Source organism: Vicugna pacos, chromosome 15, assembly GCF_048564905.1.
Source record: "Vicugna pacos chromosome 15, VicPac4, whole genome shotgun sequence".
Lineage (NCBI taxonomy): Eukaryota > Metazoa > Chordata > Mammalia > Artiodactyla > Camelidae > Vicugna > Vicugna pacos.
Window position 1 is genome coordinate 31,543,393 of NC_133001.1, and position 25,971 is coordinate 31,569,363.

At 46.1% G+C, this 25,971-nt stretch overlaps 1 long non-coding RNA gene and 1 pseudogene across 1 annotated transcript; both read right to left on the bottom strand.

The window, feature by feature from the left end:
- Positions 1 to 5,731: 5,731 nt before the first annotated feature.
- Positions 5,732 to 10,642, bottom strand: LOC140685727 (uncharacterized). Its single transcript, XR_012059087.1, has 3 exons — positions 10,442 to 10,642; positions 9,613 to 9,713; positions 5,732 to 5,766 (listed from the first exon to the last, which is right to left on the bottom strand). It is a non-coding gene; the product is annotated as an uncharacterized lncRNA (long non-coding RNA).
- A 10,552-nt stretch (positions 10,643 to 21,194) lies between these two features.
- LOC102525063 (large ribosomal subunit protein eL29 pseudogene) lies at positions 21,195 to 21,686 on the bottom strand (annotated as a pseudogene).
- Positions 21,687 to 25,971: the final 4,285 nt, after the last annotated feature.

Consider the following 25,971-nt stretch of genomic DNA (forward strand, 5'->3'; position numbering starts at 1 on the left):
AGCACAAAAAACATTTTTAAGGATGATGCATTAAATGAATTGGGCCAATTCTCTGACGTAGAATGACAAATATTTTCTCTCCATCGGCTCAAGAATGGCCTGGTCATTAGAGGTAAGGATGCTCTAGTCTTAATGCCAGGCTTTCTCTGAGGCACTCAAGGACAGCTGATTGCTTCTGAGGAGTTACTCCCACCATGGCAGGGTTCTCTCAGGTACAGAACTTTGAAGGGATCCTTATCTGCTTGTAAGGGAAGAAGGTTAGCATGTCTGAAAACAGGGATTGTGCAGAGGACCTTGCCACAGTTAAAAGTCCGTGCTCAGAAATAGCTGAAATGCTCTTCCATATAAAATTGGTTAAATCTACAGTAGCCTACCCATGGCACGATATCATAAAAAGCTTTAATAGATCATATTGCAGAAGAATATTTAATGACGGGAAAATATTTATGATATATTGTTAAGTGAGAAACAATTTCAAAAAGAGAAGATACACTATGTTTATAATGTGATTATTGGGAGTTTGGTATTAGCAGATACAAACTATTATACATAAAATAAACAAGGACCTATTGTATAGCACAGGGAACTATATTCAACACCTTGTAATGGCCTATAATAAAAAAGAATATGAAAAGAAATATACATATATATGAATAACTATGCTGTATACCAGAAAATAACACAATGTTGTAAATCAACTATACTTCAATTTAAAATATAATAAATGAATAAATGAGGTGAGACAAAGAATATGCATTGAAACAACATCGGAATGGTAAATGAACATGTTGACATTGATTATATCTGGGTAGTGGGATCACAAGCATCTGGTTTTTTTTTTTTCAATCCCTTTTTGTACTTTTCTGTATTTTCCTGGTTTTCCACATTGAACATGTATTACTTTTGTAATCAGAAAAAAGTAATCCAAAACACAATTCCATGTTTTCTCTTTTCTCCCAGCTCCTGCCTTCACACTGAATGCTTGAAGTTACGTTCAGAGACCCAGAGAATCCTCTTTATTTTGACTTTGGGCCTTAACCTCTTGTTGGCTGTGGTCAGCTCTCTTTCTTCCACTAGGCTTACACAGGAATGTCCCAGGATCCACTGATAACCTGGGCACTGTCCAGTGTAGGCTTCTGAGCTGAGGATAAGGAACAGATCGAAATAACTTCTGCCTCCTTCCTTCCCCAGACATATTCTGACTCCTCTCACTCTGTTTTCCCCTTCTCGCTCTCTTTTCTCCTAGAAAGAAAATGCTGATGGATGTGGATATTGAAACCATCTTCTAGGGGCTAAGAAGAGACATGGAGGGAAGGCCTAGGACTGCACAATGTCCTCATGTGGGCATGTATAGCTTTACCTGATCACTGCCTAAGAAAGATTCCAGCTCAGCTATGAGTGGAAGAAAGAGCTGTTAGGTTGTGTGTTGAGAATATACACAATCCCTTTGACTTTTTCTCATGGGGCTGGGGAACCGTTTTAGTTGATTTAAACTATAGTTTTATACAGGAGAGCTGCTTCTTCTGCTGTGCTTTGTGCTTACTATGAACCACAGAGGGCATCCCTACTCATGTCAAAGATGAGTGAACGTTTTCTATGGAGAAAGTGACACAGTCTTACCCTATTTCAATGCCTCTCTCACTGCCACTCTTCTTGGCACTGGGTGACCTCCATCAATGCACAGATATTCCTCACGAAGAAAGCTGCAGCTCAGGGGGCTTGTTTTGGAAAAAGACACTGTACTTTGGCTTTAGTCCCTCCTGGGAGTTGGGGTCTTGTCTTCATGCCTGATTAAGGGGGATCTTCAGGAGCCTCTGCCCAGAGCCCTTCGGAAGCTTTGCCTGCCGTCGTTTAGGCAGGATGGGAGCTGAAGCATCAAGACCATAAAGGTTCTGAGATTCTATTTCTCCTCAGGACAGGACAAGCCTCCTGCCCCAGACCCTGCTCTGGCCTCAAGCCCCGGGCACAGCCATGCAGCTGATACCACAGCATCTCTAACTGAAATGTTTGGAGGGCCTTAAGAGCCTCACTTAACTGGTTTAGCCTTAGTGCAGAGGCTCCTTGCGTAACACTGGCGTCTTTCGAAAAGGAATACGTTGGCAGTCAGCCTGGAGGCTGCAATCCCTATGGGAGAGGAAGGCATGGCCTCCAGAAGGTCTCTGTTAACAGTGGGCATGGCGGAGGCCAGGCAAGCAGAACTATTAATCCATCTGCACCCAATGATTACAGAATTCTGTCCATCTGCCTCCAATGATTGCAGAATCCTGATAATGGCCTGGGTACTGCCCCAGACGTCTGGTACTGCAACATCCTCTACTGAGAAGGCACTTAGGGAAACAGGGGAAGAGAGAGGAGTTTCCTTTTCAAAAAGTCCTCACTTGCAGGATCCTGTCCTTTTGCCTTTACTCTCCCTGGTGCCTCTGTCAAACTGCACAGTCGTCCTTTGGTATCCATGGGGCATTGGTGCCAGGAGCCCCTGCAAATACCAAAAGCCATGGATGCTCAAGTCCTTTGTATAAAATGGCATAGTGCACTGAATACGGTCGACCCTCCATATCCATGGATTCAACCAACCACAGATTGAAATTTAATCTGCAGTCCGCTTTTGGCTGAATCCCCTTCGTGCAAAACCCACGAAAAGGGAATGCTGCCTGTACATTTATTGAAAAAAATCTGTGTATAAGTGGACCTAGGCAGTTCAAACCCTATGTTGCTCAAAGGCCAACTGTAATTGGCTCACTTAGGGCTGGGAGGACAGTTAAAAAGCAACTGACAATGGTGGGAACTGGGTAAGTCAGTGTCATTGGCCTGGGCCTTTATTTACTCCATATGTGGTCAATAGATAAAGTCACTTTATTACCTACCATCTGGGAGAGCCTATCTATCTACCTACCTACCTATCTAGTAATTATGAGCACACAGTTTGTTCATTCCAACGTGATCTAACTTTGCCCATGAATTACATATTTATAATCTGTTCAATTGCTCTTTTCTGGCTCCATTTTCCCCCTTGCTCTCAGCCCAGCCATTTCTGATGGGTGAGGAAGTAAGTCCCTCTGTGTCTGGGTTAGTTTCATTCATTACAAAAAAAAAAAAAAAGTACTGTTTGCCTACCATGTGTCAGGCACTGTTTGGCCATTTAAGATATACTTGTGAACACCTTAGAAAAGGACCCTTGTAGAGGGGTTGGGGAAGATAGACAATAAGCAATAAATATAAATACATACATTACATGGTACGTTAGGAGACAATACATGATATGGGGACAAAAAAAGAGCAAGAATGTGCAGGTTAAGGGTGATGGAGAGTGCCAAGGTGTAGGGAGAGGGCACATTTCAGTATTAAACAGGGTGGTCAAGTGGGCCCTGTTGGAAAGGTGAGACTCTAAAGACTGAAGGAGTGAGAGGATGGCAAGTAGATTTGTGGGGCAGGAGTGTTCAGGTAGAGGGTGGAGCTAGAGCAGAGGCCTCCATGTGGGAACACACCTGGTGTGTCTGAGGAGTATCAAGGAGGCTGGACTCCCAGAATGAGTGAGGAAGAGAGCACGCAAAGAGAAAGACAGAGTGAGTGGTGGGAGGAGCGGGCAGACAGCGCAGGACCTCCTTGGCCATTGTAAAGACTTTGGTTTTTACACCAAGAGTTGTTAAAAGGTAACCTTACAAGAAATAAGGGAGAGGAGGTTTTTGAAGGGTTCTGATTAGAAAGTGCTCTGATCTAAGGATCACTCTGGCTGCCGTGTTGAAGGCAAGAGCAAAAGCAGGGAGACTCGACAGGAGGCCAGAGCAGTAATCCAGGTAAGGGATGGTGGTGGTGGCTTAGACAAGGACGGCAGTCATGAAGGAGGTGAGAAGTGGTTGGATTCTGGGTGCATTCTGTCGTTAGAGCTAATTCCTGTCAGATCTGATGTACGTGGGAGAGGAAGACAGGAGTCAAGGATAACTCAGTGTTTTTGGCCTGAGCCACTGAGGGAACAGAATGGCCATCCCATTGTAATGGGAAAGACTGCAGGTAGATCAAGTTCGGGGAGCATCTCGAGAGTTTACTATTGGATGTCTTGACTTTGGAGATATGGAGCAGACAGTTGGATATATGAGTCTAGGGTTCAGAGAAGAGGTCTGAACTAGGAGTCTAAGTGTGGGTCATGGGGATATTAATTGTATTTAAAACTCCATATCTGGATGAGATCATCAAAAGAGGTGGATACAGAAGAGTAGAGGACTGAGGTTTGAGCCCCAGGCACTTCAATATTAGAGGTCAGGGAGAAGAGGAGGAGCCAGAAAGAGACCAAGAAGGTGGGAGCAGTGAGATAGGAGGAAAACCAAGAGAGCGAGGTGCGCTGGAAGCCTAGGGAAGGAAGAGTATCAGGAGGACCTGGTTGATTCTATCAGATGCTATTAATCAGGAAGATAAGAACTGAGAACTGACCATTGGATTTAGTAAGTCATGGTAACTCTGATCACAAAAACTTCTGTGGAGCAATGAAGGGGATAGGCCTGATTTGGGGTTGGTTTCAGAGGGAACTGGAGGAGAGGAATTGGACATAGCAAGTGGGAATGATCCTTCTGAGGAATCTGCTCTGAAGGGGAGCAAATGGGACAGAGGCTGCCAAGGGAAGTACAGTCATTAAAAGGCTTTGTTTTTGTTTTGTTTTTGTTTTTGTTTTAAATAATAACATGTTTGTGTGCTGATGGAACGAATCCAGGAGAGAGTAACAATTTGGCGTAGGAGAGAAAAGGAAGAGTCACTGAGTAATGTCTGTGGGTCGGTGAAAGGGACTGGAATGCATGCACAAGTGGAGGAATTTGCTTTGGATGGATGGGTCACTCCTGATGATGGTGAAAAGGCGAAGTACGAAGATGCAGCTGCTGGACAGGGAGTGAATGTGATAGTGGGAATCTGCAGACTTTTCCTCTGGTTGCTTCTATTTTCCCAGTGAAAAAAGAATCCAATTAGATTCTTTTAGAATTCAGCTAAGTGTGAGAATGAGAAGGAAATATTAAGGGTTTGAGAAGAGAAAAGAAGGTATGAAACTGTCATCCAGGAGCATAGGTGAGTTTACGGGTCAGGGAAACACATGCATGACTGTTGGACAGCATTAACGGCCCACTTAAGTTTCATCATCATGAACTTCAAACGTGATCACGCCGCGTGGTTGTGTGTGTGTATTTCTCTAGCTAGGTATGGCCATGACATTTACACTGAGTCAGGAGGGGAGTGGGACATCGGGCAGGGGTGGGCAACAGTGAAGGGTGGTGGGATCAATTGACTGGAGGGTTCCAGTGGGTCAGAGGATGTTTGGGATTGGGAAGGAGGTGAGCTGGAAAGTTAGGAGGCTGGAGTCAGTAGGATGAATGAAACTGAGATTATGGAAGAACTGCAGTTTTGTGTAATCACAACTACGGGTTGAGTAGAGGGAAGATCATCAGAGAAGTTCAGGGACTGAGAGGCTTGGGTATTGGAAGGGTCATCTAGGTGCATATTGAATCATCAAGAGTCAAGACACTATTGGAGAGAGTGACGGTGAACAGAGATCTAGAGTAACTGAAAAATGACCTCTGAGGGTCAGGAGAAGACAGTAATGATTGATAACATCTGATGACATGAAATTCAACATGGTGTGTAAGGGAATACTTCTAAAAGTGATACTGAGGTGTAAGGACACTTCTCTCACCTCCAGGCCTACTGATGAGAGCCGTGAGAGAAAAGTCAGTCCCTGCTGGAGAAGGCTGTGGGGGCAGCAGCACACTCATTGGAGAGCTGGGTGTCCTGTAGGGAAAGAAGTGAAGAGGATGCTCAGAGAGTAGGTTGAGGATAAAGGAGATTTTGCTAATCATGGATTATGAACCCCAGAGGTCAAGGAGAAAGAGTTTCAGGAGCAGAGGAGGTGGGAGAAGCCACACAATAGGGAAAGACAGGGCCTCCTGGGAATTGGAGACCTGGACATGAGGTGACCTAGGAGATTTCAGGACTGACATACACAGGGACAAGGACACTGGATACACAGCAGATGATGGTGGCAAGGCTGAGTGCTGGGATTTCAGGGGCTCCTGATGAGGTGGGCAGGTGAGAGGAGACTCTCTGAATAGTGTGCCCCTGACCCAGCTTGGCAACTCCCTGGAGGGGCCTCTCCTACTCATTTCCTGCTCTCTAATTTTTCGCCTTTTCCAAAGGCTGCACCTAACAGTTGTGACGATTCTGACTGCCATGTTATCCACTGATTCTGAAAGAAGTCGGACAGACCTTCCTGTCTGGTAACTGAATTTCCTGTTTCTCTAAATGCCCTCAAAGTACTTCATCACATCCACCCCCTCCACACCCAGTGTACACATCCGGGGCTCTGTTGACACACTTGTCCCATGGACTACTGCCAAAAAAGTCTGGGTTCAAATATTCACAGGGCTGAAACCCTCCCAGATGGGCATTTTGGGAAGCGTGAGGGGGTCCCGAGGTCTAGCAGGCAGTCCGTCTAAGGCTGTCTCATCTGTGCTTGCATCTTCATTCAAAACCTCTTCTCCTCTCTGCCTGCACAATAAATTGCTTTGGCAGGAAAGCTTCCAAGTCCGGGGAAGGTGGTTTCCCCTCATGTGGTCCACATTTCAGAGAGCACAGCTGCTCACCATCTTGGTGAATGAGACCGTGCTTCAGTTCCTGGCTGCTCAACCCCAGTTAATCACTTGGTCCCTGTCTTCATTCAGCTTCTCTTCTGGGCTTAGCTCTGTCCTGGTTGAAAGCCAGACCCCCTTTGGGCTAGCTCATAGCCTGAGACGGCAGCCCTCTAATCACCTCCAGGGTTTGTTTCTGGAAAATCTCCACGGCACTTCCAGAAGGAGGTTTGGGGAAGGGAGCCCAGGATGCTAATAAAACCACGGTGTTTGCTGAGGTAAATAAAAGGATGAGCTCCCGGGAAATAGGTGATACTCTGACATCCACGTCAGCTGGTCGAACACCAATTTCTCACCTCTTCTAGGACCTCAGAAATCTGCTCTGCTCTGATAAGGCCTGATGCCTTGTCTAGGGGAGCCCCACTTTCTTTCCTATCCCCACTTTAACTTACTTCAATTATTCTTCCTTATCCAGCTTTCAAGAAAATTGGCATTTAAATTTGCTGACCCCTATCTCCCTCACGTAAATGCAGTTACTCACTGGAGAGGTAACTGTTGAGTGTAACTGGTCAAAATGCCAATGGGCCAAGCAGGAGGAGGGTAGTAAAAGACAGGAGGGGATGGCTGGCACTATGGTAGCCTGCACAGTGCATGTCAGTGTGGCCAGCTCTTAAAACTGGGACAGAGAAGCTAAAGAATCCAGATATTTCTGTACAAGCTTCCAATTTTAAATGTTTGGTAATTAACTTTGAAAAAATGCTAGGAAAGGCACACAAAATATACCTCTGGGTCATGTTGGCTCACGGCCCAAGGTGAGATACCAGTGACCTGTGTAAATTTCAGCCCACATCTGGTTCTGTGTTAAGTACAATGGTTCCTTCATGGTTTCCTTTCAGTAAGAAGACCACTTGGGGCTCCTTGTGGCCCTGAAATCACACAGGAAGGGCTGACCTCGGTGACTGCATCCAGTCCATTCAGAGTCCTTCTTCTTTGGATAGTTTGTTCCTCTATACACTGGGGACGTGGAGTAGGCTGCCTGGCCCTCTCAGGAAAGCCGTCAAGTTCAGTTAGGCTGTAATCACTCCGATCTGCCTGAGGCCAGTGGGTGTTACAGCAAAGTCTTCCTCACTGTGAAAGGCAGCTGAAGGCTGAAGTGGGGTCATTCTCATCTCTAGTCAGAGACCCTAGGAGTTGATTTCCCCACAGCAGGTTACCCGCCAGAAGTTCTACATGTGACCACCGGAGTCAGATCCCTGGGTTCAAAACTCTCCTTTGCTAGTTAATTAGTCTCTCTGACCTCAGTTTCCTTATCTGTAAAATGGGGAATTAAAAGAACATCCTAAGTAGGATTCCGTGAGATGAGCTGGCCAAGTGCTACCTTAGCACAGTGACTGAAGAGTAAGCTCCCACACTGGAAGAGGGATGTGACTTCATTTTTTAAACAGGGATCTATTTAGTATTTAGTTAAAGCTTATTTTTACAGCCACGTTTGAAAACTGGTGGTTCAGAACTGTTTCACTCACCATCTTCAAACCTGCCTTGCTCTGGCCACTTTCTCCCCAAGTTATCATGTCTCTGCGTATCCTGGGGACAATTTTTGTATCTGAGTCTCTTTACCCCAGGTGGTGGGACTTCATTAACCTTTTTCCTGGTGTTGTCTCTTTGTGTCCCAAAGGCTTCTTCTCAACTGCATCCCGATGCCAAGTCCCAGGCTCAGGAGACTGGCTCAGAACGTCCCACTAAGCTCCTGGGCACCAGCCTGTTGGGAAAGGCTATATCCCCTCTTTGCATATATGTTCTTCCAGCTTCTTTCACCTTCTTTTAGATTTACTCCACCTCCAGCCTGCTACCACCGCACCCCACCTCCCAACAAAAAGTGCTATCAAAATCTTGGAATCAAACTTTAAATTTAAAAATGTGACTTAGTTTGTTGCCTTTCAACCAAAGGCAGCATCCCTCATCCATCTTGAGAGAGGAGTCAGCATTTCCGGAAGACTGGACACAGCGTGGGGTTCCTGGGAGAAGCCTTTTAAAAATACCAGGGGAGGGAGGGAGCGGTCTGCGATTGGGAGTTAGGGAGGTATATCCGGAGTAGAGAGAAAACTCTCAGGTTAGGCAGACGGGGGTCTCGGGAGAGGAAAGGGAAGTCCGCCCCTCCCACCGCGGGGAGACCAGCCTGCAGCGCAGCGATGGCCGGAAGTGCTGGGCTCAGAGGAGGGAGGGTGGCTGGGTGGATGGGGAGGGGCTGCCTGAGCGCTGATTCTCCCTGCTGGACTGGGATATTTATAGCACCTGTGTTTCTGGACCTGTCTCCACCTGGATTTATGCGGTCTGTGGCTGGAGCGTGTGTGGGGAAAGAGACGGGGGGTGGGGCACATCTTGCTTCAAGGGCTGATTCTCAGCCTTGGGACTCTGGCTGGAATGGAAGTTGCAAAATCAAAACAAGGGGCCATCTGGGGGAACACCGAGGCAGAGCGGCTCTTCCGTGCTGCCTCTGCAAAGCAGCCGGCGGTTAGGCCCGGTGAAACACGGGGCTTTCCAACCCCACCTAGTGTTACACTGACCGCAGCCGTGGGCGTGGGTGGGGCAGGTGTGGGCGGCAGGGGAAGTGGATCCCACCCTCCCAGTCGCCTAGGGGCTCTGGCTTTCTCCTTCCCGGCCCCTCCTCCAAAGGGTTAAAGGCGGAAAAAAATGTTCGCTCTCCCAGGGGAATCTGCACTTCGAAAGAGGAGCCCCGAGAGCACGTGGTGGCCCATCTTCTGTTCAGACCCGCAGGTAAAGTCCACATCTGCGGACCCACCATTCGCCTCCGCACCCTCAACTTCCCCTAACCACTGCGTGTCTGGTTGCCCTCAGACTGCGATGACATCATTTAAAAAATGAAATAACTGTCCTTTAGGTTCTTCAAGAACCTAGGAGGCAAATAATCCCAAGGAAGGCTGTATGGCCAGTCCTTCAGGCATGTTTTAGATACATGCCCTGAGCAGGCCCCGACGGGGTGGCATCCTACCTGTAAAGCCACCCCCACTGCACCACAGCAAATTAGACTGGAGAAGAGGCTCTGGGCTCGGTGGGAGGCAGATCCAGGAAAGTTAAGGACAGCGGTGGTACCTAGAGAAACGAAAACATCATTGACATTGGTTCAGCCATTCCTTTTCTCATTTAACCTCAGGGCGGCACAAATAAGGTAGCACTGTTGTTAGGGTGCCCATTTCACAGATGGAGAAACTGAGGCTTAGAAAGGCTAAGGGACGTGCCCCAAAGTGACGTAGCAAGGACCACCTTCAGTTCCAAACTCGGAATCTGGGGACCTGGGAGGAGGGCCGCGGAGGCGGGAGGGCGGGCGCGGCGCGGGAGCGGTTCCGGCGGCAGCGGCGGCGGCGGGAAGGAGTCGGGTCCCAGGGGCGAAGCACAGGCCTGGGGCTGCCGCGAGGGCCGGTTTGGTCGCCGGGGACGAGGGACAGCCCGCCGGGAATCCGGAGCAGGACGGCTAGGCCGGGGCAGCTGCCAGACGGGGCTGGTGTGACTGGCCCGCGCCGCCGGCCCCCACCTCCAGGCCGCGCTGCGGTCGGGCAGCGAGCAGGCCACATACCGCGCGGCGCAGAGGAAATGGCTGGAATTCCTCCCGCGGCGCCTCGCTCGGGCCTCGGGGCGGGCGGGGCGCTGGCGAGGGCTGCCGGGCTCCGGTTCCCAGCTCCGGGCACCGGCGGGGGACCTCTCCCCTGGGAGCGCCGCCGCCACTGCCTGCCAGCATCTGCGCTCTCAGAACACGCGAAGGGGCACGGACTCGGCCTCCGCACAGACTCTTCCCGCCCCGCCCGGCCTCCTGCCCCCTTAACCTGTCTCTGGCGCTGGTTGTCTGGGCCAGCCATCTGCGGAGCGGTCCTGCACCCTTTCTGAATCCCGTGCTGAATCCCCTGCTGCCTCCCGGCTGATCAGGCATGGGGCCTCAGCCTCTGGGGTGGCTCACAACACGCACAGCACGCGAGGGGCCCAGCAGAACAGGATGCTGAAGCTCCAGGCAGTGAGGCCTCTGAAAGTCCCAGCCTACGCTTTTGGAAAGCCCTGGCCACGGATACCTCCAAATGTTCTGGGCTATTTAAATGTTTGTTAAATGAATGAGAATTGGACAGGCACAGTACAAACAGAAGCTGAGACTAAAGGAAGAGCAGGCCAAAAGTAGATCCTGCTAGAAAGTGCTCATGTTTGCTTCCTGCGTTCGCAGAGAAACTGCTACCTAGACCTGTCCTGGCCTCTCTTAACCTGCCATCCAAGGCAAGCCCCGCCCAGAGTGCCCCTCACCATTACTTCCCCAAGACCACCTGCACACCTTGATCCTAACCTTAATCCCAAGGCCCCTTCTCACTCTCTTACCCTGGCTTTAGTATCTGAGCTTGGTTTAGTTGGTAAGCACCTTTTTCTCTATCCTACCCTCCCCCACCTCCACCTCCAGTCCTTCCCATGCTGGTCCTCCTCTATCTCTCTGTCCAGGGCTCAGGAGGGTCTGATTCCACGTGAAGTGGGGCTGTACAGCCATTCCAAATGGGACTGGGGCACAGAGCAGGTGCCCAGGCCCAAGGCTGGGGGCAGAGATGGTGCTGGTTGTGTCTGCTTGGCCCGGGGGGTGGGGGTGAGTTCAATTCCAGGAGCAGGGCAGGGACAGGGTTTCTGAAATTGATCCACATCTCTGAGTCCAGGTTATCAGCTCAAATTTCCACCCTCTCTAGGGGATTCTGAGCAACCAGACCTAAAATGGGGGAGGGGTGGGAGGAGAAGGTGGGGGTACTCCCCTGCCAGGTCCTGGGAGGTAATAGGAGATCAGAGGCAGGCCTGTCCTAACGCACTTACCCCTCCTCAGCCAGGCATACGTGGTGGTGGAACTGGGGAGGGGCAGGGGATGAGGTGTCATTTCCAAGGCTGCCCCTGGACACTTGCCCATGAGGAGCAGGCCCAGGAGGCCTTGGCAGACCCTTCGTACAGACACAGGCAGACAGAAACACAGACAGCTCACAGTGACAGTCTTGGTTCTGGGAATTTTGGAAGTCAAAACCCCTACATTTTTCACAAGAAAAAGGAACAAATTTTGGCATCTTTGCTCCAGAAACAGGAACTGTCCAAGACAGTGACCTCTGATAATCACTTCCTCATCTCAGTGCTCAGAAGCTGGTGGGCTCCCTCAGCCCTTCTGTTTTCTCCCCAATGTGCTGTGGGTGGGGGCCCGAGGGTTTTAGGGGAGAAAAGGGAAGGACAGGAGAAAGGCATAGCAGAGGGGAGGGAGGCAAGGAGGAGAAATAGTCTTAAAGTGTCTCCTTGAGGACTGAGGAGGCCGGAAGCCAGATGAGGATGGGGTTGGGACCAGAGGGCACCTCATGGGTGCTCGGTGGAAAGAACACCCACATCGTGTGTTCCTTAGAACTCACGGTTCTGTAGACTTGTGTCTCATATTGCCCCTTCTGCATTTACTGAGCACCTATTTCATGTCCAACAATTTGCTAGGTATTGGTTGAATAAGAGAGATTTTTCCCTTGAAGAGTTTAGAGCTGAATAGAAGGAACTGGCATTCAAAAAAGAAAGCATTTTCTATGTAGTAGTTTGTATCTGCTAATCCCAGCCTCCTAATTTACCCCTCCTTCCCCTTTGGTAACCATAAGTTTGATTTGTACGTCTGAGTCTGTTTCTGTTTTGTAAATAAATTCAAAATATATAAACAACAAGGTCCTACTCTGTGGCACAGGGAACTATATTCAATAATATAGCTTGTAGTAACCTATAATAAAAAAAGAATATATACATACATGTGTGTATAACTGAATCCTTATGCTGTACACCAGAAACTAACACAGCATTGTAAATCAACTATACCTTAATTGAAAAAAAAATAAAGCATTAATGTAATGAAGCCAACGATAAGAAAGAGAGGAGGGAGAGGCCACATCAGGGTGGATGAAGCATGAAAGGCCTTAGGAAGAGGTCACGTTTGAAGTGGGCCTTGAAATGCAGATGGGTGTTTGCCTGTGGGAGATGGGGAAGGAGGCCCTTCCAGGGCAGAGGAACTGCGGTCAGCAAAGGTGCAGGGGAGGGCAAATGCGAGCACCTCCAGGACGCTTAGAGTGTCGGGCAAAAATGGGTACAAAGCAGTAATGGGAGAAACAGCTGGAGCAGGAAGTGGGTCCACTTTGCAGACGGCCCTGAGTGCCAGACTGAGCTATGTGGGATTCCTCAGAGGGCCACGCGGAGGACTTGACTGGCAATGGCAGGACATAGGCAGCACCACGTGCTGCTGGCAGCTCGGAGAAAGGAGTGAAGCAATGCGGAGATGGGGAAGCAGCCAGACCTATCCGTGATAACTCAGCCAGACTATTAAACTGTTTTATAGTCCCGGCCCCTCTTATGTGCAGCTGACCTGAAATTAATCCCACTAAGTACATCTTTGTTGGTTCAAGGTTTTTGCTGCAAAACTCTGAGCCTCGGTTGCCCTGTGGGAGCAAGGTGACTGTTGAAGTTGGTACCTGTGCTCTGGTGTGAAATGACCAGAGCAGTAATGTGTGCTGGCAACCAGAGACCTTCCCGTTCTGGGCAGGCTAACCAGGGCGCTGCACTGGCATGGGGAGCGTGAGTGGGAGAGATCAGTGGTTTGGGCTCTGAAAAGGGTGAGACCTTGGGGTAGCCCTGGTGGGAGAGAGAGAGAGAGAGGGCCAGTCTCCTGAGGCAGTCGGGGTGGGAAAGGTTGGGGAGGTGGCTAGAGGGGCACTGGACAGAAATCTCTGGAGCAGAAGGTCCCTGAACAGACCCAGCTGGACCCTCTTCCAGCTCTGTGCCTCTGTCCCTAATAGAGCACTTCTCACGTGGGGCAGGAAGGAACTTTTCTCAGCAATAGGCAGAGAGGGTTTATTGGTTTTAATTATTATTCTTATTTTTTTAATTTTAAAAATATAATTTGTTTTGAAATAATTTCAAACTTACGGAAAAGTTACTACAAGAGTATAAACAACTCTCTTAGCTCCTTAAGTCAGAACCTACAATCATTAACATTTACCATTTCCTCCCCTTCCCGTCCTTTACCGTTATTCCTTTTCTTCCTTTCTTTCTTTCTTCCTTCCTTCCTTCCTTTCTTTCTTTTTTCTTTTTTTAATGTTTTTAAAATTGAAGTATAGTCAGTTACAGTGTGTCAATTTCTGGTGTACAGCATGTTTCAGTCATACATATACATGCATATATTCGTTTTCATATTCTTTTTCATTATAGGTTACTACAAGATATTGAATATAGTTCCCTGTGCTACACAGAAGAACCTTGGTTTTTAAAAAGCTATTTTGTATATAGTAGTTAATATTTGCAAATCTCTAACTCCCATTTATCCCCATTATTCTTTTTCTGATCAACCTGAGAGCAAGTTGCAGACATGATTTCATTTTGCCCCTAAATATTTCACTGTGTATTTCCTCAAAAACAAGTACACTGTTCCATAAGCTATGTGCAACACTCCCCATCAGGAAATTAACACTGATTCCATACTACCCTCCAATCCACAGACCTCATTCAAATTTCGCCCACTGCCTAAGGCCTCCTTTTCCTTTCTAGGCCAGGATCCCAATCCAGGATCATGCATGTAATTATTATTTTTTTTAAAATAAATTCTATTTCTCTTCTGACATTGTCAGCTCCTAAAGAGCAGAGGTGGCATTTCTCACAGGTCCTCATTCTTACTAGGCACTAAATAAAAGCTGAAGGAAATGATCAGGGTCAGATGCCATGTTATAAGGAGGGGAAGTCTTATGGGTGATGGCAGTGGCTGAGTGTCCTGTTTTATCACACATCCCGTCTGGATCTCTCTGCAACATCCATGAGTGTGACTGAAATCCCACTTCCTGTGGCGTCATTACTGGTGGGCCACCTCCTGTGTACTTCTCTCCTTTTCCTGGTTCCCCCCCGCACCTCCCACTTCTCCCAGGGGCCATGTTAACACTTCATCAATTCATTCTATACGTATTTATGGAGGATTTCAACTTGCCAGGCTTTGTGCTCGGTATGGGAATACAGTGGTGGATAATGCTAATGATAGAAATAAATAAACAAATCCCCAGCCTCTGCAAGGGCCTCAGGATCTCTCTATGGCCTCCTAGGGTCTCCAAGGAAAGGATCAGGGTCAGATGCCACATTATAAGGAAGGAGATGCTGCATGGCTGAGAGGCAGAATTGTCCTTGCTGGTTATGATTCTGTGGTGCCACCTGCTGGTCATATAGAGACACGTGGACACGGTTACGGGTAAATACATGTACACATAAACTATTAAAACAAGAGATGGAGACAGCTATGTACACACTATGAAAGATACACATGTTCACAAACAGGCACACACATGTGGAAACAGACACAATCACATGTAGAAATTCAGGATCTAGCACAGTACCATAACCTTGCTAGGAGTCTAGTAAGTATTTTTTAGTCTACAAAATAAAATCCAAACTCTTTAGATCAAGTTTTTTTAAAGTTTGATGTAATTAATTACTTAATTTAATGGAGGTACTGGGGATTGAGCCCAGAACCTTGTACATGCTAAGCACGTGCTCTACCACTGAGCTATAACCTGCCCACTAGATCAGTTTTCTTTCAGGCTTATTTTTCACCAGCCTTTCTAGCCAATTAGCTAAGAATGCTCCATTGTCACTTGCCCCCTGCCTACATCCCTTCCCCCCATCCTATTAATTCTTTAAAACCAAATTCAAATGCCGTCTTCTCCCTTAGCTCTCCAGCTAAGGTAATGACTTCCTTTTCTGAACTTTCATAACTTTATTAGTATTTTTGTTTTAGATTTTAGGGGAGAAGTTAACTTAGACTTATTTATTTATTTATTTTTCTAATGGAGGGACTGGGGATTGAACCTAGGACCTAGTGTGTGCTAAGTATGTGCTCTACCACTGAGCTATACCCTCCCTCCTCATGATTTTATGATATTTACCATTTACTAATTTGCATTTTAGCTATTTGAGTACATGTGTTTTCTTCCTTTCTAGTCTGTAAGCTTCTCGAGGGTAGGATTTGTGTTTGATTCATGTTGTGTTCCCCCACAGTACCTGGTAGGTTGGCTTGCACAAAGTTGGGGTTCAGTAAGTATTTGCTGAATGAATGAATAAATGATGCAATCACAGACACAGAGAAAAACAAAGAGAAGGCACAGGAATGAACATCTAGTTACATACATTTCTCCATCCTTGCAAAAATGATATACATTTACATGGAAGCACAGAAACATGTCTTATGTATGACTAAAGCTGTCAGTGGACACGTCCCTTAAGTTAAGCCTTTTATTATTCCTGTCTTTATTCTAATCCAGATCTTCTTCCCACTGACTGACTGCAATTGTCTCTTACCTCATCTCTGTTTCTAGTTCTTCCCTTTCCACGTTTCTATTGTCCCTGGCCTGTACCTTCCTTAATTATCTCTTTTATGATACTATTCCTTAGCTCAAGAATTCCAGAAGTTCTTGCATGATAAACGCTGGAAAAAGCTAAATACTTTCTTATCTAAAGGGAAGGGAATTACAGTTAAAATCAGTGAGAAATAAGTAGAAATGGTTCCTTTCTGGGAGAGTTTGTCATTGCCTGTTAAAAGAGACAGTCTTGCCTGGGGCCACCTGTTCTCCTTTCTTACTGTCCTAAATGTGATTACAAAGGAGCTGCAGCAGCCATTTTGCAACCATGAGGGGAAGACCAAGGTGTTGCTCCTGACATCACTGAGCAGTTGAACAAATGCTACTGTTTCTAGATTCCTTGTTTATATGAGAGAAATAAACCCCTGTTTATTTAAGCCACTGCAAGTCATGTTTTTTGATTGTTGTTACTTGCATCTGGATATAATCCTAATTCAAGGTTCTTAAATTTTCCCCTTCCTCTAATATCCACAGGATAAAGTCTAATTTCCTTAACCTGTATTTTAAAAACAGCCTGACGGGTGAGAAAAAGCAGGCATAGGACAAACAAGGGAAAGAGCTTTCTAGGCAGAAGGAACAGCATATACAAAGGTCCTGTGGCAGAGCATTCATGGTTCAGCCCCACTTTACTCATCCAGCTTTGATTCCTACTATCCCCAATATTCTTTTTCATGGCCACACCCTAGCCCACACCTCCATCATCTCTTGCCTAGACAATTTCAATAACTTCCCAATTTATATCCTTGCTCCCACTACTGACCTTCTCTAATCCAGTCTTCTCACAGCAGCCAGAGGGATCTTTTTCAAAGTAAATCAAATCAAATGTCTCTTCTGTGTTTTAATCCCTTCAGTGGCTTTTTAAACTTTGACTCAAACCCAAACCCCTCAATAAAACCCAAACTTCTACAAGGATCTGTAGGGTCAAGATAAGTCGCCCCCAATGTATATATATATTTTTAATATAAGTTCCTGGAATAGATGGGACAGTATAGTCAGGGTTGAAAACCTCTGATTTAAATCTTGCCTATTTTCCATCCTTACATAACACCATCATGACTATGGCTCATGTTGGTTTTCTTTCAGTTCTTCAATGTTTCCTGTTCAGAGAGGCTTCCTCTAACCACTTAATCTAAAATTGTCCCCATTGTCATTCTCTTATTTCCTTATTTCTTTCTTAATACTTGTTGCCATAAAAATTATATATTGGTTTGTCTTTTAAAATCTTTGTCTCCCCCACTAGACTGTAGACTGCAGAAGGGCACTTTATGTCCTTTTGGGGATAATTCACTTCTTATATTCAAGACTAGCATAGTGCCTGGTACATAACAGGCATGTCAAGAACAGTGAAGGAGTCTGAGAATTTACCCTCTTTACAAATTAACAAGTTAGCTTCATGCTAGTTCAGGGATGCTGGCAGGAGACACGAGACTCCTGGGTCACAGACAAAGACTTTGTTACTCAAAGCAATAGGAGTGGCCAGTGTGTCAGCATTTGCACTGGTTCTGTAGGTCCTAATTCCCATGGGCGACATGAGGAGGTCCAGGTGACACTTGTACATGTAGTGGGTTGCATTACAGAAGAGGGGCTCTAAGCTTAGGGAACCAGAATAATTTTCAGAGGGGAGTAAACCTGCTTGACCTTTGCCTTGCAAGGAGTCATCACCTTTGCAACACTGGACAGTACACAAACCTGCTCTTTGCTCCAGAGGGAGACACTGTCTCTGTCTTTCAAGGCTGTTCACTATACCAGCATTCTTGAAAAGATAGTCAGAAACACCTAAATGTCCATCAATAGATGAATCAATAAAGAAGATGTGGTATATATATGCATATATACCTCTCTCTCTATATATAATGGAATATTACTCAGCCATAAAATGAAATAATGCCATTTGCAGCAACATGAATGGACCTAGAGATTATCATATGAAATGCAGTAAGTCAGACAGAGAAAGACAAACATCACATGATATCATATATATGTGGAATCTAAACAAATGATACAAGTGAATTTACTTACAAAATAGAAAAAGACTCACAGACATAGAGGTCAATCTTATGGTTACCAAATGGGGAAAGGGTGAGGGATAAATTAGGAGCTTAAGATTAACAGATACACACTACTGTGTATAAAATAAACAACAGTAACCTACTGTATAGCACAGAGAACTATATTCAATATCTTGTAATAACTTATACTGGAAAAGAATCTGAAAAACAATATATATCTTAATCACTTTGCTATACACCTGAAACATTGTAAATTAAGTACAATTAAAAAAGGGAAGATTAGGTTGATTCTTATTACTTAAGAATAAAGAAAATTATAAAAATGAATAAAAAGATAGAAGCAAGGGAAGTTAGTGCCTTGTTTTGCAAGACCTGCAGAAATGGGAGAGATACACAGAGAAGCCTTTGATCACCCAGGCTTTTCTGCCTGGAGGCACTTTTACAGCCTGAGCACAGGAAAAGGGCAACCTGACAGAGCCTGGAGGTTTCATTTAGTTGAAATGTCAGAGGGTGGAGGTCAGGAAGGCTCGGGCAACTGGAATTTGTGGCACAGAGTACTAGAGAGAAAGAAACTATGCAGAGAAGAGCTCCAGCAATTTGCCTGGGTTCCCTTGAGTTCTGGCTCCATGCTAAGCTGTGCATGTGGCGGGTAAATCTCCTACCAGGCTCTTCCTATAACTACCAGGAAGCTGTAAGCTGAACCATTTCCAGAGCTCACATCAGGTTGGGAGATGTTAGGGTTCCAACTGGCCAGAATGGGGAGCAGAGAAACATTCTCAACTACCTGGGCATCAAGTAGCTATCTCAGGAGTCGGGTGACACTGGCCCCAGGGTAAGAGTACTCTAGTCCAGGTTTTTCAGCCTCGGCACTGTTGGTATTTTGAGGGAAGGCCAAGTCTTTGGGGTACCTTCCTGTGCATTGTAGGGTACTGAACAGCATTCCTGGCCTCTAATCACTGGATGACAGTAGCACCCTTCTGTTTGTGGCAAAATGCACTCCATGAAATGTTAAAGGAAATCCTTCAAACTGAAGGAAAATGATACCAAAAGGAAACGTTGATTAACACAAAGGGGTGAATTACAAAGCTGACAAAAGAAGAAACAAAAAATCTGAATAGCTCTATATCTATTAAAGAAATTGCATATATAATCTGAAACCTTTTCACAAAGAAAACTCCAAACACCAGGCTTCTCTGGTGAACACTTGAAGAAAAACCAACCAACCAACCTACCAATGTGTCATGAACTTTATTAGAAAATAAAGGAGGAAACACTTCCCAACTCCTTTCATTGAAGAAGGGGTTTGCAAGAATGGAGGCTGTTTTGGGTGGCTACTCCAGTTCCTCCTCGTCCTCCTTCATCTTCACAACCTTTACGATTGTAAAAGCCACTCTTAGCTTGCAGGCCAGATAAAAACTGGCCAAGGGCCAGGTTTGTCCTGTGGGCTCTTGTTTGCCACCCCCTGGTCTAAAGCCATTAGTCAGCTACGTGGGTTTTACTAAGGATTTTTGTGAGGCATAGAGAAAGGGGGTGTATTTCACATCAATCAGAAACAATCTAGTGATACTCCCATCAGACATTTAATTTTCAAATATTTGGGGATTTTCCAGGTATCTGTTTGTTGTTAATTTCCAGTTTAACTCCATTTCGGTCAGAGAACACCCTTTGTATAATTTCAAGTCTTTTAAGATTGTTGAGATTTACTTTACGTCTCCTGCAAGTGATCTGACTTGCTCAATGTTCCACATGCACTTGAAACAAATGGGAATTCTGCCGTCGTTGGGTGGAATGTTCTATACATTCGGTTAGATCAAGTTCATTGATGGTGATGTTTAGGTCTTTTATGTTCTGAATGATTTTCTGTCTGTTTATTTTATAACTTAATTATAGCCTCCAACTGTAATCGTGGATTTATCTATTTCTCTTCCCAGTTCTATCAGTGTTTTCCATCATGTATTTGGAAGCTCTTATGTATTTGTTAGGTGCTTAAAAATTTAGGATTATTATGTCTTCTTGGTGAATTGGCCCCTTTAACATTAAGTAACGTCCTTCTTTATACTTGGTAATATTTATTGTATTGAAATTTACTTTCCCTGGTAATAATGCAGCCACTATACTTAAAAGTTTTTTTTAATTGAAAAATGTTTAATTAAAGTATAGTTGATTTACAATGTTGTGTTAGTTTCTGGTATACAGCATGGTGACTCAGTTATATATATATATTCATTTTCATATTCATATTCTTTCATAGATTATAGCATTTCATATTATTCATAGGTTATAACAAACTACTGAATATAGTTCCCTGTGCTTTACGGTAGGACCTTGTTGTTTATGTATGTTTAGTGTTTGCATGATGTATCTTTTACCATCCTTTTTCTTTTAACCTATGTATGTCTTTTTATTTACAGTGGATTTCCTGTAGACAGCATATAATTAGATCTCGCTATTTTATCCAATATGGCAATCTCTGTCTTTGAATCTGATTGTTGACACCATTCACATGGATCAAAATCTAACATCTTGCGAGTTGTTTTCTATTTGTTTTATGTATTATTTCTTCAATTTCCCCTCCTTTTCTGCCTGCCTTTGGATAGAGAATGTATCATTTGTTTTTTGTCTCCACTTTTGTATCACTAGTTATACTTTTAAAATGTTCATGGTGCCCTTGGGTTTAAATTACACGTATATAATTGATGGTAATTTTAGATTGCCCTAGGATTTAAAATATACATATGCCATTAATCACAGCCTATCTCCAAGTAATATTATGCTTTTTCATCTAAAGTGTACGAACCTTTGGATAGTGTAACCCCAATTCTTTCCTTCCAACTTTTAGGCTGTTACCCTTTGTTTCACTTCGTGCTCTAAGCCCACTATACTTTACTCTAATTTTTGACTTAGATAGTCAATTATGTTTTACAATGATTAAAAATAAGAAAAGTTTTTTGTCTTTATTTCAATTTTAACTTTTTCTGGAGATCCTGAAATTCTGTGTGGATCCTAATTTCTGTTTGGTGTCCTATTCTTTCTCCTTGGACAGCATGCTTTAACATTTTTTTTTTTTTTCCCGACTGACAAATCCTACCTCAGGTTTATTTGTACAAACGGCACAGGAGGACATGAGCCCCATGCAGACAGGAGCCCAGGGGTCACACCAATCCTTCTATCCTTACATCAGTAGATGAAAGCCTCTGTTCTGGAGCCTTTGTAGGGGCCTGGGCGCCTTTGGGAGCCGGAGCTGCAGCTGAAGCTGCGGCCTTGGTCTGAGCCTCGTCCTCGGCCTTTGGCCGACAGAGCCTGAGCCCCTTGGCGACGCGGACCCGAGCACGTTTCCCGAGCTTGGGGTGAGCAGTGCAGGCAAGTCGACTGAGCTCGCGGCTGCTGCCCTCTGGGAGCTTGGGCTTGACCTCCTTGGGCTTTCCGAGAGCCTTGACGGCCTCAGCACGTGCGCTCGTGGCCTTGGCGTTGTTGGCCTGCGTCTTCAGGCCCCTCTTGTGCTTCTTGGCAAAGCGCATGCTCCTCAGGAACTTGGGGCCCACCCCCTTAAGAGGTTCGTATCGCTGTGAGTGGAGGTTTTTGATGCCGTTTCTGTGCCACTTTCGGCACTGGTTGTGTGTGATGTGGCTTTTCCCCTTGGCCATGTCTGCACCGGAGCCGGGAGGTTCCCCCGAATCGCCTGGGACTGGAAGAGAAAGAGCCAACACTTCTGATATGAGAAACCTATGGATATTTTATTCTCTCATCTTTGGTTTATCTGAAAATTTTTTATTTCTCCGTCATTTTTGGAAAGTATTTCATTGTGTGTAGATTTCTGGGATGACAGGGTTTTTTTCCCCCCCCTTTCAGCATTTAAAACATGTCCCGCCTTTCTCTCTGGCCTGTGTGCTCTCTGATGAGACACCTGCTGTAATTCCTAGCTTTGTGCCTCTGTTTAGAAAACTGCCCCATCAGAGCTCCTCCCTGCATTCTCAGCCTCCCCGCCCCTGTCCTGAGCGACTGTGTACATCGTGCCAGTTGAACAAAGGCCTGTCTGCTTAGCTCATAGTTGGACCCCCGTCCTTCGTCACTTGAGCATCTGTTGTGGCCCTTAGTGGTCTGACTCCTGTCACTACCTGCCCACACCTCCATTCAAGCAGCTTCTGGAGTGTTGTTTCTGGCCACACCCAGTACTCTCCCTGAGAGAAGTTCCAAGAAATGCAGCTAAAAAAGTTTTTTTAGGGGGTAGGTAATTTGGTTTGTTTATTTCTTTATTTTTAGAGGAGGTACTGAGGATTGAACCCAGGACCTCGTGCATGCTAAGTATGCGCGCTATCACCTGAGGTATACCCTGCCTGCTGTAAATTTTTTTTTAATTTTTAATTTTTTTAGGTTTTTGTTTATTTTTAGTGGAGGTACTGGGGATTGAACTCAGGACCTTTTTGCATGCTAGGCACACACTCTACCACTGAGGTATACCCTCCTGTACCCAGAAGTGCAGTTTTGTCCATTCTGTCACACACGCACAGGATGTCTGTGCGCTTGGCCTGAGGTGGACCCGAGGATGGGATCTGCAGGGTCCCTGCCCAACGCGCTCTGGCCAGGATTGTAAGGTGGGCTTCTTATCTTTTTTTTTTTTGGTCCTTAGCATGCGCCCTCATCAAGGATCCTAGCTTTGTCACCTTCAAACAAACATAGGACATTAACTTTTATGTTTTTAGTTGTTCTTATTGGAGAAAGGGCTGTATGTGTGTGTGTTTAAACCTGGTAGAGTTATTTTATTAATTCACTCATAAATACCTTTTACTCTGATTTATCTTATTTTATTTGCGTTAATAATTTAACTTAAGGTCCTTTCCATGTATCTAGCCTATCTGTTGACAGTAAGTATCCCCTGGGGAGGCTGAGTCTACATACCTGTGGTATGAATTGTAGGTCACGAGAATGGACTATCATGGGCCTTCTGGGAGGAAGGGTGAAGAAAAATTGGGCACCAACAGGTAGGACCAAATTGGATGAAGGAGGGAGGGGGGACAGTTTGTGGGCAGCCTCTCTTGGTATTGACTACTCCTCTGTGGGGTGGTGAGGACTTCCCCTGAGGTTGGGAAGGACTGAGGTGCAGGGTACTCATTCAGGGCTGCTCCCCAAGGACACTGTAAGGTGGCATCAGTGGACAGTATTCTTTGTCCTTCAACTTTGCCCAGGGGACCATTTAAAAAGTTATTAGAAAAGGGGCTGTAGTGAAACGGAAAGAATCAGGCTACTCTTTGGAAAATTCATGCAAAGAGTCATACACGCTGGGAGAGACCTTTACCCACCTCGGTGAGACTGCAGCTTTGGAAGCCGTGTGTACTTGTGTTCCTGGGCGCCAGTAGAGAGTAATATTGGGAAAGCAGAAGACAATCTTTCGTTACTTGTGAGCTGCCCAGGATGCTGCCTGTTCAGTGGGGAGCAGCATTCTGATGGAGGACTCTCAGAGATGCTCCTGTGTCCTTAGGGTTCAGGCCACAACAGCTTCAGAATTCCCAGACAGAATGGACTGGGGGCCAGAGTGGGGTGGCAGAGGGACATGCATCTGGGGGTGCTTTGTGAATGCACTGTTTGTGCTGTTGGTGTGCCTATATGGGATGTTTTTTGGGGGCACTGTCACTGCCCCTCATCCAGGTGCAATAATGAAAATAAAACATTACATGGAAATGTAAGAAGACAAGTACAAAACCCATGCAAGTATTATTGGTAACTCAGTTTACAGGGCAGCAATGTTCCTGTGAACCAATCCTTTCAGTGTTCAAGTCTCTCGTTACTATTTCATAGGCGTACTGCTCTGTGATGTAGCCGAGGGGCTGTCGTTGCCCCAGTTTAGAGCTGAGGATGAGGAGCTCCATGGTGACCACTGCGTAATTAGAAGATGCTTCACTAGAACGTAAGGTCCCTAGGACAGGGGTTTTTGCCTAGTGTTTTACTTGGGGCTTTGACCATAACATGTACAGAAATAGGATGGAGGGGATCAATTTTAATCAGAAAATCAAATCACTCACCATTATGTAGAACAAAGATACTGCTTGTGTGTGTGTGTGTGTGTGTGTGTGTGTGTATCTGTGTGTATGTGTGCGTGTACATGGATTGACACACTCTAGACAGTGAAAGCTCAGCTGATGAGAAATCCTCATACAGAAGCCACTGAATCAACGCTTCATTGGTACCACCTCCTTTCCCTGGACTAGTTGTTTCTCAGGATGAAGGGTTGAATTTAAAATTAGGGAGAGCCCAGCCTGAGAGGCAGGGCTGGGTGACTATAATGCCGATTGAGAAAAGGGCAGTCTAGCACAGGGCGCATATGGTCTCCATTTCTTACCTCTTCTTGCTCCACTCCTGAGACAGCGGGAGAAGCTGGGTGTGATTTCTGTGTGGCTAGAAGCTGGGCTGAAAGCCATGGTCCCTGAGGGGATGGAGGCTAGAACTGGGGCAGGGTGAGCGCTTCCTCGCCATGTAGTTCTTCCCTTTGGCCACTAGATGGCAACACCTCTCTTCAAACAGAACCAGAGCCCCCTACCCTGACTCTTGACACAAACTGTTACTTACTCTGAGGACATCTAGCTGCCCTGCAGGATTTGGGGAGGGTCTTGGCACCCTGACTGTCAGGGAGCTATCTATTCAATCAGAGTTTACTGAGGGCTTGCCAGGTGTCCCGCCTGGGCTGTGGTGTTGCGGTGGGGTGGAGGAGGAGCCCATGATGTCCACCAGGGCTGCTCCTTCACCACTCTTGCAGCTGAGTGAGGGAGGCAGGAATTAAGCAAACAGTTACAAAACAATGAACTCATTTCAACTATGGTGTTACGAATGATAACTATAAAGTGCTGTTGAGACCATATTAAGAGGAAGAATTTGATTTCATCTGGGCTGTCAAGAAAGACTGCTCCGTTAATGAATCATCATGTGTCCTGACAACTCCCACCCCTTCATAGACCCTGTTACAGCTACCATCACACACCCCATTTTATTCCAATTTTATAGCTAATGAACCCCCCAAAACCATCCCACCCTATAATCCCATCACAGACTCCACTGCAGACCTTAATAATAGACTCTATAGCATCCCCTGAACCCCCCTCACATAACCATTAACATAACCCTTTACAGTTCTTTCCCAGTCTCCTCCACTCTTCTTGTAAATCCCATCGCTAACCCCTTTGGAATATCCCATCGCTAAAGAACCCTGGTCTTATTCATCTTTGCATTCCTGAAGCCTCCCTCAGACAGGTAATATGTTCTCGAAAATATTTGGCAAACCTACGACCAGATGGCTGAATACCCTGCGTCACATACTCGATCACAGGCCTGACATGGCTCCTGTCACAGAGCTGGGCATGCAGCCCCTGGACTGGAAAGACTCAGGCCTCTGCTGCCTTCTTCCTTTAGGGAGGGCTGGGAAGGGAGTTGCTGGTCTCTGGATGCTCCCCCCGGCCCCCACCAAGCCCCAGACGAGCTCCCTTCCTCCTGCCCTCCCTCCACAAGTCAGGTCTGCTTCGGCATGGCCCCAGTTCTGCAGTCTGACGTGGTCCGTGTCACCCGCATCCTTCAGCGGTCACTCTTACCTCCTTCATGGAGCGCACCCCACTACTGAGGACGGATCTGCCAACTGTGCCCTCAATCCACATCTTCCTCTGCTCTCCTTCTCTGAGGGGCCAGAGGGCACAGGAGGGAGCACCCCAGGGCTGGAGGGGAGTCACAGAATCATCTCTCCCCGACCCGCTCCGGTTTCTCTGGTCTTTCTTTTACGAATGTAAAATGAACACATGGCAGCCTTACTTAGCAGGCAAGAACTGGGAGAAAACATAAAGCCTGAATCTAACTCCCTCATGTAACCAGTGGCGAAACTGAGGTCCAGAGAGCAGAAGTCACTGGCCCACAAGGTGCAGTGGCCAGGGCAGAGCCAGAGCTCCCATGCTC